The sequence below is a fragment of the Aethalodelphis obliquidens genome, unplaced genomic scaffold (genome assembly GCF_003676395.1).
Source record: "Aethalodelphis obliquidens isolate GAN/ISIS:26980383/991018 unplaced genomic scaffold, ASM367639v1 scaffold19, whole genome shotgun sequence".
Classification (NCBI taxonomy): domain Eukaryota; kingdom Metazoa; phylum Chordata; class Mammalia; order Artiodactyla; family Delphinidae; genus Aethalodelphis; species Aethalodelphis obliquidens.
In genome coordinates, this window is record NW_020837963.1 from 26,032,721 (window position 1) to 26,048,727 (window position 16,007).

Genomic DNA, 16,007 nt, shown 5'->3' on the forward strand with positions numbered 1-16,007 from the left:
TGCTAGGAAACAACAGGGAGCAACCTTTGTGATCTCACATGTGCTTAACATAATAATAAATAATGGTTAACATGATAATAAATAAACAAATAACAATAATTATAACATGCCCCAAGCCTGTTGTTTCTCCAAAATTAATTTATGATAAATTATGACTCAGATTCCTTGGAACATGAGAGCGAGGAGAGGAGAGATGGTGATTTTATTCGCCAACAGGCACAGAATGGGGTTAAAAACTGCCTTTCCCCGAAACAGAGCTTTGAGAACCCAAGGAAAGGCCCCCACAAGGGGTTTTCTCTTTCACTGTGTCTCGTACATCTCCTCCTCCCCTGCCTAGTAGAGTTAAGTTTTTTAGATACTTTACTTGCATTTCTAATTCACTTACTCTTCTGAAATTTATTCAAAGGATTTATGCTTATGAAATTATAATATAATGCTGCCTGTATGCCAATGAGCTGGAAGCAAAGAAACTAATTTTCTTCAATTTACAGTTACGAGGCTGGAGGAAAGTGATGCCTTCTTATCGCCTCCTTCTCTTTGTATGTCTCGGTATTCTTTTAGTCTTCAGAAGGCAGAAGCTGCTGATGAATTCTTAAGCAGATCACGCTGATAATTGTATTTCAGAACTGTCAGCTCCCTGAACGCTGTCCACTGACTGTCTCCAGTCACTGGAGCTATTTGTGTCACCCTTTCCTTTCTCAGGAACTCAGCCCTCAATAAAGGCAACTCGCCGGGGATGTTGTTAAATCGTCTGAGAGGATTATTAGATCGAAGGGGAATTTATGGATGACACTTTGTAACAATTAATCAGGCACTGTTGATGAAGTTAAGTTGGTCCTTTTATTCCTGGACCAAATGTACACACACACACACACACACACACGCACGCGTAATCATAATAATATTCAGCCCTTGATCCAATTGTCAGATGGCTCGTTTTGTCACTCTGTTTGATTAATGGACCTTTGGAGCCCCCCAAAAGTCCTAGTCATACAAATAAAAAGAATCATAAATATTGAATAAGCTCACAGCACAGTTAACCTTGACTACATTTTGGGACATTCTTGGAGAAACTTTGCTTTACAGGAAATAAATTGCTGTAGGGATTAAAATAAAAAAATAATAAGCACACTCATACCAAATTGGAGATTTTGGAGAATGTCACCTCCCTCACCTTGTCACTCTTATTAATCTGTTGTGATTAATTAGTTTAGTTAGCTTTATAATCGGGCCAGCCAAGTCTCAGCCGGCTGGCGTTTCTCCCCGTGGGTCTGTGCCGGGTGCACCAAAAGGGGGCAGGAGGGGTGAGGAAGGGGCGGAACCCACACGGTGCGGAACCGCGGCGATCTTGAGGCCCATTTCAGACACTGATTTACTGAGCAGGAGCCTGGGTGGAGCTGGGAACCTTCTTTGCTTTTGCAAAGGTCCTTCGTGTGTGGGTTCCTGTATCGAAAACACTTGGCTTTCTTGACTGAAATCCTCCCTCACTAGCCGTGAGGCTTTGCTGACACTCCCTTAAGTACTCATCCAAGATGTGACCGGTCATTTGACCCAGAACCTGGATTCTAACTGGGCTGGGATAAATTGCACTTTGGGACTTTAGCGGCTAGCCCTGCAGTTAGGAGCTGGATTGGAGGGGGAGCCCTGGATGTGAGATTGGCGTCTGCAGTACGTGAGCTGCGTGATGTCGGGCAGTGGACCCCGACTTTCCAAGTCTCAGTTTTCTCATCTGTGGAATGGGGGCTCCAGCCTCATGGGATGTTACAGGGGTGAAGGTAAACCATTCAAGGCAGAAACGTGGCAGAACGTCTGGCGAGTAAGAATTATTCTGTGGTGGGTCGAACTGTCTCCCAAGGATATATTGATGTCCTAACCCTGGTACTCGCGGCCTTCTTGGGTCTTGACTGATGTAATCCAGTTAAAGTGTGGTCATAGTGGAGTAGGGAGCTCTAATCCAATGGTTGGTGCCCTTATAAGAAGAGAGAAATCTGGACTCAGACACCTAGGAGAAGCCGCAAGACCACGGAGAGCTTGGAGTGATGCGTCTGCAAGTCGAGGAAGGGTGAGGATGGCCAGGAACCACCAGAAACTGGAAGAGGCAAGAAAGGATTCTCTTCTGGAGCCTTCAGAGGGAGCGTGGACCCACTGGCACCTTGATTTGGGGCTTCTAGCCTCCAGGGCTCTGAGAGAACTCATTTCTGTTTGTGGTCACGTTTTCGGCAATTCGTTATGGCAGCCCTAGGAAATGGATACGTGCTCTAAGCGCTACCTGTGATTTGATTTGTAGGGAACCAGTCGGGCAGGGCTGAGGACTCGGTCTGATCTGCATGGCACTGTTTCCCCTGCCAGGGCTCACCTTACAGAGAGTCGGGAGGCAGCGGGTGCAGCCCCAGTGCAGGCAGGATGCCGGCAGCCTACCTTCCAGGTGAGGCAGTCATGGCTTGTTCGGTTCATCTGGGCACCGTTGCCCCTGCTGAAACCCAACCCTTGCAATCAGTCATAATAACCCCAGACTCTGTTAAATTGTAGCTACAACGTTGTCCGGGCAATAGTGATTCATCTCAGTGTATTGATTTGTATTGCTTTTTCTAAAAGTACATTGCTATTACTAAATAAGGCAAAATTTTAAAGTTAAGAACTAAATTACAATAATATCACTCAGGAAATTATCAGCTTAAAAATAATGACCTTTACACTGTATACCAAATACTTAACTACAAATTTGTGAGTGAATGCACTTTTGTAAATAAAGTCTTATTTTCCTGTTGGATTTTAATGATAAATTTAAGAACTCAGTTCCCTCTAAATAAAAATATTGGCCCCATCACACTAATAATTACACTGGATTCTGCCGTTTATCTTGTCATCATAGAACCAACATGTTCTAGCAGTTATATAATCCTTCAAACTCCTGGCCCCGGCTCTGCTCTAAGACTTTCCAAGAAGTCAACACACATCACCAGCTTCTGCCAACGTTCCCACGGACTCTGGTTTGAGGGAGGAACGCGTTCCTGGCTGAGAGACCCTACGTGGAGGATCTCTGAGGATGTCGGCTTGAGGGAATCGAGCTCAAGGGGCTGCGTCTTATCGACTACTTTGTCCCCGTGCCTTGCACGGTCCTGGCACCGATGACCACGGGCATTTGCTCGGAAGAATGACCTGGTGCACAAGAGCGCCCAGCACATGTCTCTGTTGAGAGTGAAGAGCCAGTGTCGGGGGAGAGAAGGTACAGCTAAGAACGAGATGCTTGCTAGAGGAAAGGGAGAACGGGGCCCAGGGCGGGCTAAGGATGTTCCGAGGCATGAGCACAGACCGTGCCCGCCAGGTAGAGGGAGCAGAGTCAGAGGCAGGTGCAGATACCTGTGTTGACACGGGAGCACGGGGGCTGAGGTACTCAGGTGGCTTCCGGGTGTTTCCTGCTGCTTTCTGGGTGCAGGAGAAGGTAAGGTTTTCTTCCAAGAATGAGAGAAGGGGTAGTGGGAAGAGAAGACGCGGCAGGGCAGTGAAAGAGCTGTGCTTCAGAGTAGGCATGGGGTGGGAGGTGACAGAGGCTGGGGGTGGCAGGAAGCAGGGCTGCAGAAGGAGGGCCGGCAACACACAGTGACTTGGGGGTGGAAAGGGAGGGAGGTGAACGCTCTTAAAGGGGATTGTCTAGACCGCAGCATCCTGCAGTCACCTTGTGCTGAGAAATGGCCCCCGCCCCGACGGTGTCATTCTTCTCGGGGCAGTGGTTTTAGGTGAGTCTCTGAGTGAAGTTTCAGAGCTCTCACCCGGAGATCCTTGTTTAGGTCCCACAAAGCTGAGATGTCTCATTCTTCCCTTAGGCCGGAAGGGAAATCCATACATGAAATTGAGCCCACTGGTTTCTCACTTTGTAATTTTCTGGAAAAAAAAAAATCCCAAACACATGAGTGGCTATTTAAAATAGGCTCAGAGTTGGGTGTCCATTCGTGTTCATTAGGACGACAGCTATCGAAACAGATAAACCCACATTTTGCAGGCTGAACACAACAGAAGTGGGTTTTTTTTTTCACGTTGGAGGTGAGAAATGGGAGTCACAGGCCAGCCGGGGTCTTGGAGTTGCCGGCCATCTGAGGGGCTGAAAGCACTGAGCATTGAGCCAGGCAAGAGGGGGGCCCCCAGGTGGAGGGTTTCCATCGGCCTGGCCTGGGTGCGGCCACAGCCCTTCTGCTCACTCCGCCCTGGGGCCGAGGCCACCACACGGGAGCCGGGGACTGGATCCAGCTGTGTTCTCAGCAAGAAGAAGAGGCAGGGCCGGTGAGCAGCCTTGTCCCACCGACTCCCAGCGTCCCATCCTGGGCTAGAAATAAGTGAAGTAACAGGCATTTCTGAAACCGGAGCCTTTTAGCTGATTGCTTGAATTTATGGTTTGATCCAGAAAAACCCTTTGACGACGCATCGTGACTTGTTCATATTTAAACCTGTACGAATTGAATCGGCCCCACACAAAAGGGATCTCTGGTGGTAAGTAAACGAAGAGACACGACGGCGATTCCAACCCAAAGCTGCAGAGCGGCCAGGAGCTCTTCAGTACCTAAATCTGTGATTTTTAACTTTTCCGTCCAGAACTAACTTCCAACACATCTCCAGACACATTTTGAACGCACATTCGACTCACTTGGCCCTTTTATTTTTACTAAACAAATGTTGGGCTTTCGATGTGGATTCCTTACTGCTAATAGCGTATGGAATTCTGACTGCTAGAAGGTCCACCTTGTTTCCAACGTGTCACGTGCTTTTCACATGCATCTGTCAGGCTACCCGAGTCGGAGGGTGTGCTGCTGGCCCAAGATCTCAAAACGTTACTCGGGACTTGGTCAGGGCTTTAGGCGCTGGCAAAGGAGGTGGGGGATTTTGAGATTTACCCCAAATGAAGGGCTTCAGTCCTGCTGATACTCGTCAGCACCCATGGGGGAGGATGGTCGCTCCGACTTCTCTGAATCAGTGGTCGGTGGCCTCGGCATGGCTCCCGCGTGGAATCTGCGGAAAGGCCCCCTCCCCCCAGGAGAGGACTGCCTCACGCCCGGTTACTGATGCCACGAGGGACTGTAAAACGACTTGAAGCCATACTGAGTGCATTTATTAACATAGAAATGGCCAAATGGCTATTTACTTTTAGAATAAAACACATATGATTATTATAGGATATTCAGAAAATATAGAAAATCATGTAAAGTAGCTATTTCTGCTGCTGCTGTTGAGAAATAACCATTGTTACCATTTTAGCCAATTTCCTTTGAAGCTTTTTAAAATGCATATATGATTTACAAAAATCACTGTCATGCTATGCAAGTGTGTACAGCTTTATCACATGATATTTTTTATTTGATCATAAATCATGAGATTTCTTTAATGATTTTTTAAAATTAGTTAATCTGTTTATTTTTGGCTGCATTGGGTCTCTGTTGCTGCGCGCGGGCTTTCTCTAGTTGCGGCGAGCGGGGGCTACTCTTCGTTGTTGTGTGTGGGCTTCTCATTGCGGTGGCCTCTCCTGTTGCGGAGCACAGGCTCTAGGGCACATGGGATTCAGTAGTTGTGGCACGTGGGCTCAGTAGTTGTGGCTTGTGGGCTCTAGAGCGCAGGCTCAGTAGTTGTGGTGCACGGGCTTAGTTGGTCCGTGGCATGTGGGATCTTCCTGGAGCAGGGCTCGAACCCGTGTCCCCTGCATTGGCAGGCAGATTTTTAACCACTGCACCACCAGGGAAGCCCTCTGGTGATTTTCATGGATACATTATATCCCTTCCCAGGGATGTGCTATGAATTACACTGTGACGAAAAGCTTCAAACACAAATATTTCTCCTCATCTTTGGTGATTTCTCTTGGCTGGGGTTCTAGAAATGGCATTCATGGGTTGAAAGCTTTAAATGCCTTAAAGGCGTTTGTTACCTTGCCTGCCTGCGAATTGTGGTGTCACCCCTGCCCCACCAGTTAGAGAAGCATCTTCAGTGAAGTCAGTGGCTCCATCCAATTGGCCAGTCTTGGGTCAGAATGTTCAACAGACAAACTGTGTGTGATAAGAGGGTGAAGGTGTGTGCAAGGCTTTTACACTGCTCTTAATAAATCAAATCATGGAAACCTATGGTGTGCAAGAAGAACACTCGAAGAGCAATGTGCTCTTTAGGTAATTCAAAATTCCATGAAAGTTTTCCGAAGTCAGTAAGACAATGGCCATGTACTATTTTTCAGTATTGTTTGAGCAGCACAGACTGGGGAAAGAAAGTGAAGGAAAGGGAAGCAAACTCATGCTGAAAACATGTGCACCTGGTGAGAGCAGGATGGATACTTCCTTACCTGTGTAGGACTCAGAAGGTCAGAGCTGGAAGGGCTGTTGGGAATCGTTGCTCAGATAAGAAGAGTGAAGCCCAGAGAAGTTCAAGGACTCACCCAACATCACTTGTCAGGCTAACAATCGACCCCCAAGTACAATTTAGGTCACCTCTCCTTCTACAGTCAGTATCTCCCTGTACACACACGAGGCAAAACAATGGTTAGAAACGTAAAACTCTGGGGCTTCCCTGGTGGCACAGTGGTTTGGAGTCTGCCTGCTGGTTCAGGGGACGCGGGTTCGAGCCCTGGTCCAGGAGGATCCAACATGCCGCGGGGCAGGTGAGCCCGCGCGCCACAACTCCTGAGGCCTGAGCGCCTGGAGCCCGTGCTCCACAACAAGAGAAGCCGCCGCAATAAGAAGCCCGCGCACTGCAACGAAGAGTAGTCCCCGCTTGCCGCAGCTAGAGAAAGCCCGCACGCAGCAGGAAAGACCCGATGCAGCCATAAATAAATAAATTAATTAATTAATTAATCAAAAAAAAAACTTGAAACTTTTATCAGGTTAACACATGATTTTGCCAGAGGATTTACTTATTTTTATTAAGTTGCATGATTTTTAAATGTATTTACTTGATGACCTGGCATAATGGAGACCCAATTTAGGACGTCGTCAACATCTCAACCCGAAGTCAACCATCTTTGGGTCAAGGTAAAAAATCTGGCATAAATTCCAATGATGGAATGGCCCCAGTCTATGTGGTTAGATGATGCAGTGTGTTAAAGACACGGACTCTGGTGCCACCCACTGTTTTCAAGCCATGTCACCTTGGGCCACTTACTTACCTGTCCTTTCTTCCTCTGTCAGGTGAAAAAAACACACTCACCTGCCTCCTACGGCCATTGGGAGGATTAAATCAGCTTCAGTTTGCAGAGTGTTTGAAACAGTATTAAATGAGCTTCAGTTTGCAGAGCGTTTGAAACAATGTCCAGCACAGATGAAGTGCAATTAGAGTGCCTGGTATTATAAAGAGTAGTAGTGGTAGGACAGCTTCAGAAATAGCCCACTTGTACATAATCTGCTCTTTACATCACTTGCTGGAGACAATGTTGTGTTTTCTGTTCTAGTATTTCCAGAGCAGATACTCAGTAAATATCTGTTGAATGAATGGATGGATTGCTGACAGTTGAGTAAGCCCTTCAGTTTTCTCGGCTTTAGACCTCCTCTGCAGGCTTTACCTTGCGGTAGGATTTCATGGGGACACCACTGGTGTCACAAAGTAGTGATTATAAGAGTCACCATCCCCTGGACACCCCCTAGGGTCGGGTTACATATGTACAGCTGATCTTTATTCATTGCAGATTCCATATTTGTGAATTTGCCTTCGTTCTAAGATTTATTTGTAACCCCCAAATCGATACTCACGGTGCTTTCATGGTTGTTCATGGACATGTGCAGAGCATTGAAAAATCTCCTGTGCACATTCCCAGCCGAGGTCAAACACAGTGATGTCCAGCCTTCTTGTTTCAGCTCTCATGGTGCAAACGTGTCTTTTTCATGGGCCACTTGTGCCATGTTGCTCTCACTTTTGTGCTTTTTTTTTTTTTGTGATAATTTTGCAGTTCAAAATGGCCCCCAAGCATAGTGCTGAAGTGCTGTGTCGTGTTCCTAAGTGCAAGAAGGCTGCGACTTGCCTTAGGGAGAAATCAGTGTGACAGATGAGCTAGCTTCATTCAGGCCTGACTTACGGTGCTGCTGGACTTCCGTTCTATGTTAGTGAATCAAAAATATAGTTCACATAAGGTGTTTTTAAACAGGGACACATAAAACGGGCTTATGTGTTGTTTGGTTGATAAATGTGGTGACCAGAGGCTTGCAGGAACCTAACCCTTGATTTCCCCTGGGAGCCATGGTTCAGTGTTTGCTGATTCAGGGCACCGGCAACTTCACAGACCATAACTACCATATGTAGTAGGAATGGACCATAATTCCTTAACATCAGAATGACGCTGTGGGCACCTTCCCCATTTCCTAAAGACAAACATGGTGGCTTAGACTGTCGAATGATCCGAGCTGGACAACCAAGAGTCAAGTTCTGAATCTGCCTCTGTGGGTCTCCAAACCTGTGCATTTTCCAGTGCACCGTGCCATGGTTCCAGCCCACATCATAGAACTCTGAGCTTGCTCTCACCCCTTCTCTGCCCTTACTTTCTTCTCCTCCCTGCCGTACATTCAGACGTTTGCCAGGAAGCAGGCACAAACCCCATCACACAATCAGTTCTGCAAGCCCAAGCCTCCCTCTGTCTTCTGGGTGCTCAGACGATGCCTTGCTTGGGCTCCCCTGAGGCGAGCGCCCTCATATACTCGATTCAGTTTAACGTCTCTGAAATTCGGATGCATTTTGTCATCAATGGCATGAATGCTGCAGGCCATTTGTGATGTGGTGGTGATGGACCACATGTGCTTGACCTGGGGTGTTTCTTCTGGTGGCACAGCTGGACTACTGTAAACCCCCATTGTGGGTCAAGAAATATTTAAGGACCATTTGGGGAAGGAATGAGTTATAAGTGTACGAAAATGTTTCCTTGACACCTTCTGATAAGATGAAATAAACTTGGGGAATCAGTGCCAGTGGTTGGAAGAAATTTCTGCAGTCAACCATGGCTCACTCCAGAAGTGCTGCCCTGTCACACTTTTTGACTGCACAGAGGATGATAACTTGGGAAAAAGTGGATGTATATAGATGACTCTGAGCTGAATAGTGGTTCAGGTGGCTAGACTCTGAATATGAAAATGTTTTAGAGATATCTGCACCAATTCATTTCACCCATATTTACCTACATGTTCCCAATTTTCATTACTCTTCATTCTCTCTCACTTTTCAAACTTCCAGAGGGGATGAACTTTCTTCTTTGCAAGTATGGTTTCTGGAGAATTTACAATTTGCTTGTGGCAAACTTGTTCAGATTTGTTTGAAAATATCATTATTTTGTCCTCATTCTTGAAAGCTATTGTTACTGGACAAGGAATTCTACAATACTGCTATAATTATTCAGCACATTGAAGATACCATCCCCTTTCTACAGACTTCCTTGGTTGCCACTGAGAATTCAGCTTTGAGTCAGTCGCTTCTGTATAGGCAAACGTTTTTTTCCTCTCTCTTCTCTTTGGTGTTCTCAGTTTCATTACTACATGTCTGGATATGAACTTCTTTTTATGTATCTTACTTGGGAATTATCTGCCTTCCTGAAGCCCTGAATACTGCCTTTTATCAATGCTGAACTTTCAGCCATTATTTCTTCAAATATTGCCTTTCGCATTCCCTTTCTTAACTCTTTGTGAAACTCTGAATAGAGCTGTGTTAGACCTTCTTTCTCTATCCTGCTTGACTTTTACCTTTTCTTTCCCACCTCTTTGACTCTCTGTTACGCATTATGGACAATTTCCTCTCATCTATATTCCACTCTGTGAATTCTCTCTTCAGCTGTATCTAATCAGCCATTAAACCATTAATTGAACTGTTAATTTCAGTTATTATATTATTTTCCGTCCTAAAATTACATCAGTTCTTTTTAAAATATTCAAGATTGTTTTAATTTTTCTTGAAACTTGTTTCTTTAAATGCATAAGCATTGTTATTTTATAATCTTTAGCTGTTAATTCCTGATGTCTTTTCATGTCTGCCTCTGTGCTCTTTTGCTTCTGCTGTTTCTGGTTCATGGCATGTTATTTCTTTTTATTATTAAGTATTTTAGTTGTGTCTGCTTATTTTCCTTGGGGGAATTCTTTGAGGTATAAGATGAAGATGCATTTCTTCAGAGAGAGTTTGTTTGTTTCTGCCAGGAACTTTGGGTGCACTATCAGTTGGGTCCACATTGCACCAAATTCATGGGTTTGTTTTTTTTTTTTTTGGACTAACTAAATCATGAGAACTTGAGTTACAAATACAGACATGAGTTGGCTTGTAATAACAGTTATCAGAGACTTTTTTTTTTCTTTTTCCCCTTCTGTGCTCAGCACCAAGGCTCTTCAATTTGGATGGCCCTGGACTTTATCCTCTGTCCTCAGCACCTTGCAAAGCTGTGGAAACTGAAGCTCAGGGGTCCCATTCTCGGCAAATTCCTTCACAGTAGAAGTGGCTTCAGCGCTCCACCTCTCTCTCTGCATTTCCACTTCCTCTTAGATTTTGGACTTGTATTTTTGAAACCATTTTGTCAGCTCTTCAAGATTTTAAGATTTTTAAAGTTTTCCAATCCTTTCAGTTGTTTGCAGTGGGAGAGAGTTGCTACCACTACCTAGAGCATCAGGAAGAGAAGACCCACTGGCCTCCTTTCCATGGGTGCCCAGGTGGTCTCTTGCTGCCCAGGGCTACCAACTACTATACTCCAGGTAGAGCCTTGGCATCACCCCACACTCTGGAAATTTCTGAAATTTCTCTTATTTCCAACAAGCTTCACATTATCATAGGCTATTAAGTTGGATGAGACCTTGTAGGTTATCTAGACCAAAGTTCTCAAGCATAAAATCCCACCAGCACCATATATGAGTGTTATCTTGGTCTGGAGTGCAGGATCTGGGGTCAAGTGGCGAGCCCCAAACTTGGCTTCAGCACTTACTGTGTGACTTTGGGCAAGTTACTCAGCCTCTGTGCCTTCCCACTTTTGTAAAAATGGGATGAATATTAGAAACCACCTAAAATGTTTGTTTTGAGAGTAAAATGAGGTCTGAGTAAGCAGTTAGTGTAGTACCTTGCCCCAGTATTAAGTGAATTGTAGACATTATTATTATTATTATTATTATTATTAGAACTTCTCAAGGAACTTCATAAATGTACAGTCAGGCCCTCTCTGTAGGGATCTGTAGATCCCTCAGATCTACAGAATTAGAATCCCTCTGAGTGGCGCCTCAATAAGGATGCCGGGTTACCTCCATGGAAAAGTGGGACCCATGGCACATTCTAGGTCCACCTGTGCAGCCCAAGCCCTCCTTCACTGTTTTTTTAAGGCCAAGTGACTTGCCCATATCCAGGGAGCAGGGCAGAGTCTAGATTAGCACCCGGGTCCCGAAGCCCACCTTGGTCCGGTGGGTCCCTTCCCATCCCTCATTTCTCCACACTGTCTCCTGGCCAGAGCCTCACTTCCCTAGGGCTTCCTCTTTACTAGGTCACGATGGGCACTAACAAGTTAAACAGGTTAAAGGGTAAGCTCAAATGTCATCCAGGTAATTCATCACCTTAAGAGCTAAAATAATAAAATAATAAAAAGCCTGTCCCATCAGTGGATGTGCCCATGAGTCATGTGGGCCCCGTGCCACTTGTCTTGTCTGTCACCTTCTCCGCAGTGAACATCTTCATTCAACAAAGATTGTTGGGCGGGGACGGGAGGGAAATCCAGATGTTACAAAACGAGTGCACTGCTATCTCCCCTGGAGTTTACGCTTGGGGGACAGAGACCACGTTTGTGGGTTTTGCATCCTGCTGAGTACAGAGAATGGTCCACAGTCGAATGAACCATCTCCGAGTGAACGTTCAGGGCGCCTTTCCTGGCCCTGTGGTAGAGGCAGGTTCTGGGTCACTGGCTTCTCTTGGTTCTGCTCTATCTCTGCCTAGGGAGGTCTGGAGGACCCCCCTGTTAGGGGTCCTGGGGGAGGCTGAGGACGCCCCTGTACTCCCCATAACCATCCACCCCTCGCTTACATGGGAGAGCTCAGGGGCTTGGTTCCTTGAGGGACCGGTGCCAGACTGTTGAAACCACTGGGTTTCTCACTGCTGCTCTAGGGTTGAATCCGATATAAAATACACGTTCCCGTTCATTGCCATTTATGTGTTAGTTATCATTAACAGCCATTATAATTTTTTCCCAGTGGCAATTACATTGATATTACTATATCTAAATCAAAGAGGACATTGCAGCGATTACTGTCACGAGTTGCTTGGGAACCACCTGAGTTTTAAGTGACACTACTTTCTTATCAGCACGATCATTTTCCTTCGCAATAAATAATATACCAGGAGAGCTGGGCAACCTAAAAGTGCCATTTTACACGTGATTTTTTTTTCAATAAACAGAAAATGTACCTACAGTTTCTCTTTCATGTAAGAATAATAAAATTAAGATCTGAATCCTAGGTTCGGGAAACATTTTGATAGATATTCACACCCAGTAGCTGAACTGCACGGGGATGAGTAGGGAATGAGCTTTTCATGCTTTCAATCTTTTTTCTAAAGTAGGCAAAGAGGGGAGGGAGGGGAAGAGAAAGCAGGAAAGAAGGAAAGAGGGACGAGTGGAAGAGGGAGGCTGTCCCCACCCAGCCTTCTCCCTGCTGGGGCCGAGCTGCTCCCACATCCAGGGGCCACAGGCAAGTCTCCACCAGGGGTGTTGCCACCCGCCAGGTGAGCCACAGAGATTCAGGCGAGGTCACCATGGCTCCTCCCAGACCATACCAGGAGCCGGGAAGCTTAGGGGCAGCAGCTTGGGGACACGATGAGAACCCCCTGACTTGTCTTCCATACTTGCTGCTGGTGCCCGGCCAGAGCCTTCTGTTCCCTAGAGGGTGATGGGCAGGCTTCTGGTTGGTGACCTCCCTGTGCAATCAGTGGTTTATGTGGGATCTCTCCAGCAGGCTGGTTTCCTGGAGGAGGAGCCTGGAATGAACGCTGGGAGGGGCAAGCCCAGGATGGGAAATCCTGTAGAAACAGGACCCCTAGCATCATTCCCCTCTGGGGTCTGGCTGAGGCAACCCCATGTTGGGCCACGGGTGTGGAGCTTCCCTGAGGGAAGGGGGTGGTCACTTTCTCCCTCTGATTGCCGGGAATCCTGTCCCTTCAAGGCCCTCTGGGTCATCTCCCACTACCTGTGTGTCCCCCTGTACCTACTGGAATGGATCTATCCTCTTCTTCCATCCTGTTCTCCTGGTTAGAAATCCCTTCCCCATCTCGATGTGCACCAATTTCAGCTCAAACGCCCACCACTCCATAAAACTGGCCAGAAACCATCCACTTCCCCAACGTTCCAAGTCAGACACACCCCGTTTAACAGCGACTCGGATATTTTTCTAGCTGTGTGAGATTATGGAATTCGCTTAACTTCTCTGGGCCTCAATTCTATCAGTAATGGAGAGTAAAGATCTCCCTTAGCCATCTATCCTTCAAGTACTTATTGAACACCTGGTTTGTGTAGGGTCCTGAAAGGTCCAGGACCTGCTGGTTAAGCTGTAGATCCTGGAGCCAGGCTGCCTTTGTCCTTACCCAGTGGTTTTATTCACTAGTCCTGTGGCCTCAGTTTCTCTGTCTGTAAAGTGGGAGTGATGATAACAGTAGACCTACCTCACGAGGTGGTTCTGTGAATGAAAGGGGTTATTATATAAGCAGTTACATCAGTATCTGGCCCAACGTGAGTGAGATGTGTTAGATGATACTGAGTTTAAAAATGGTGCTTGAGCAGACCCCCCATTAGGCTCACAGCCCAGAACACCCCCACCGTCCTTTCAACAGGCATGAGCCTCTCAGTGAGTGGACACTTGAAATCGGCTTGTTCAAACCACGTTAAAAAAAAAAGAATGAAATATCTTAATAATTTCTGTATTGATTACGAGTTAAAATGATAATATTTTGGATATATTGGGCTTAATAAAATACATTAGGAAAATTGATTTCATCGTTTTTCCTGTGGCTGCTGGGACGTTTTGTGTTACACATGTGGCTTGAATTTGCAGTTCTCATTTCATTTCTATCGTTCAGCTTTGCTCTAGAACACACTGTTCCAGGGATTAAGTAAAGTAAATGTGTCAAGCACTCGGCATAAAGCCTGGAGCACAGTAGGTGCTTGTTGAATGCCACACCCCCCTTCCCCGGTCACCTGGCTAACGGTGCACGTGTCCCCTTCCCGAGGTACGGTTCCTGCAGGCAGGACCAGGCGTGCGTGGTTCTTAGTGCTCCCACAAGGCAGCACCTTGCAGTAGAGATGTGCACGCCTGTGCCGGCTGCTGGCCCCTGTCCTATGGGTGGGTGTCCTCTGGAGCTCCTTACTGCATGGTCCCCTGGCAGGATTCCCTCTCCTGCTCAGACCCAACGTGGAGGGAGACCCCAAGCAGGGGGCTTCGGGGCCCGGCCAGGCCTCTGCCCTTCCCCAGCCGCCCCCCTCCACATGCTGTGCTCTCCTGGCCTCCGGTTGCTCCAGAGGGGATGGGGCTGAGGGAGTGGACAGACAGTCCTGTGGGTTAGCACCACATCCTCTCCCCCTTCCCTGCATTCGGGGCTGCGTGAAGAGCCCTGGAAACGAGAAATAAACATGTGTGTGTGATAATGAGATCGTTGGTGGAGAGTCATCTTGAAGGGACAGGAGCAATTAAGCCTGCTGACTTACACAGGTTAGAATGACAACGTGCCAACACAGGCCTGGCACATCTACATAATAGGGAGCCCGGCCCCGCTTGGCTGCCCGCGCGGGGAGCGGCTGTCAGCCGCCAGGGATCGAGGCCTCCTGTTCACGTGGCCTCTTCCACGGGCTGCCGGCTAGCGAGCACCTGCGTCCACAGACGCCCCCACGCCCTGCAGAGTCCTCGTGTGAAGGAGTAGGTTTGGTACTCTGGCCCAGTGTCACCCGAACCCCTAAGGATGCCAGTGGAGCGGGCTGCCCAAGCCTCGAGAGTCATGACAAATAATGCAGATGGCGGTGCGGACAGGTTGTCACGGGCGAGGCTGAGGCAGCAGGGTATGGGGACCAGGGGCTGTGTGATGACACCCCTCACGCCCCACTGGGGTGGAGGGCGCCCCACCAGTGACACGTGTCAGAGCGCTCTGGATGAGGTCAGTGTGGTACTGGGCCCAGGGGCTGCCCCTGCAGTCTGCACACCCCCATCCAGGAGCTTGAGAGAGAGCCCGCTTGCCTGCGGTTGCAAAACATGCGACCCTTCATCTGCTCTAAGCTGCTGGTGCTTCTTGGAGAAAACTGGGGGTTTGAGCTGCACTTTGAGAAGGCCTTGCCCAGCAGCGGGCCACTCTCTACCCTCGTCAGGGGGTCCTCACCCTCCATCCCACACCCTCTAAAATGTCAGCGCTGGGCCCTTTCCCGCTCTCTGCTGATGGACCCTCTGTGCAGGGGTCCAGCCTAGCTCAGGGCTTAGGCCTCTGCAAGTGGAACAGGGCCTGTGTCACCAGAGCCACCCCTCAACTCGAGGCCCACTCTGTCCCACAAACTGAAATGCCACAAACCAGCACTGACTGCCGGCTCTCAGGGAGCTTGCTTTGCCGTGGACCCGTCTGTGCAGGGCGATCCGTAGGGCTGTGCCGACTGTCAGCCAGCTCTTTGTGCACCAGGAACAAGGTAGGAGAAGAGGGACGGATGCGGTGACGTGTCTGGGAAAGGACCAGCTGTCCCCGCCGACCTAAGGAGTTCGGGGCCTGGGGCCGCAAGGAGGTGAGCCCTTCATTCCAAGGTGCTGAGTTGTGGAGGGTGGAGGGCTTCCTTGGGCTCTCCACCCCTTGGAGGTGCCGGGCCTCCTGGCCTCGCCCCTTAGTCATGAATCTCGTGATCTCTCCGGCCAGAGGTTTCTTGGAGACACCACTCAGGCAGGATTGCAGTAACCAGGGCATCAAAGGGACAAAGAGACCCAGTTCCCAGATCGTCCCCATGGTGAGTTATCCAACTTGTGTTGGGTGCTGGAGACCCAGGGAAGTGCTCTATCCCTGGCTTCAGGGATCTATCAGGTTCATCTCTCGCC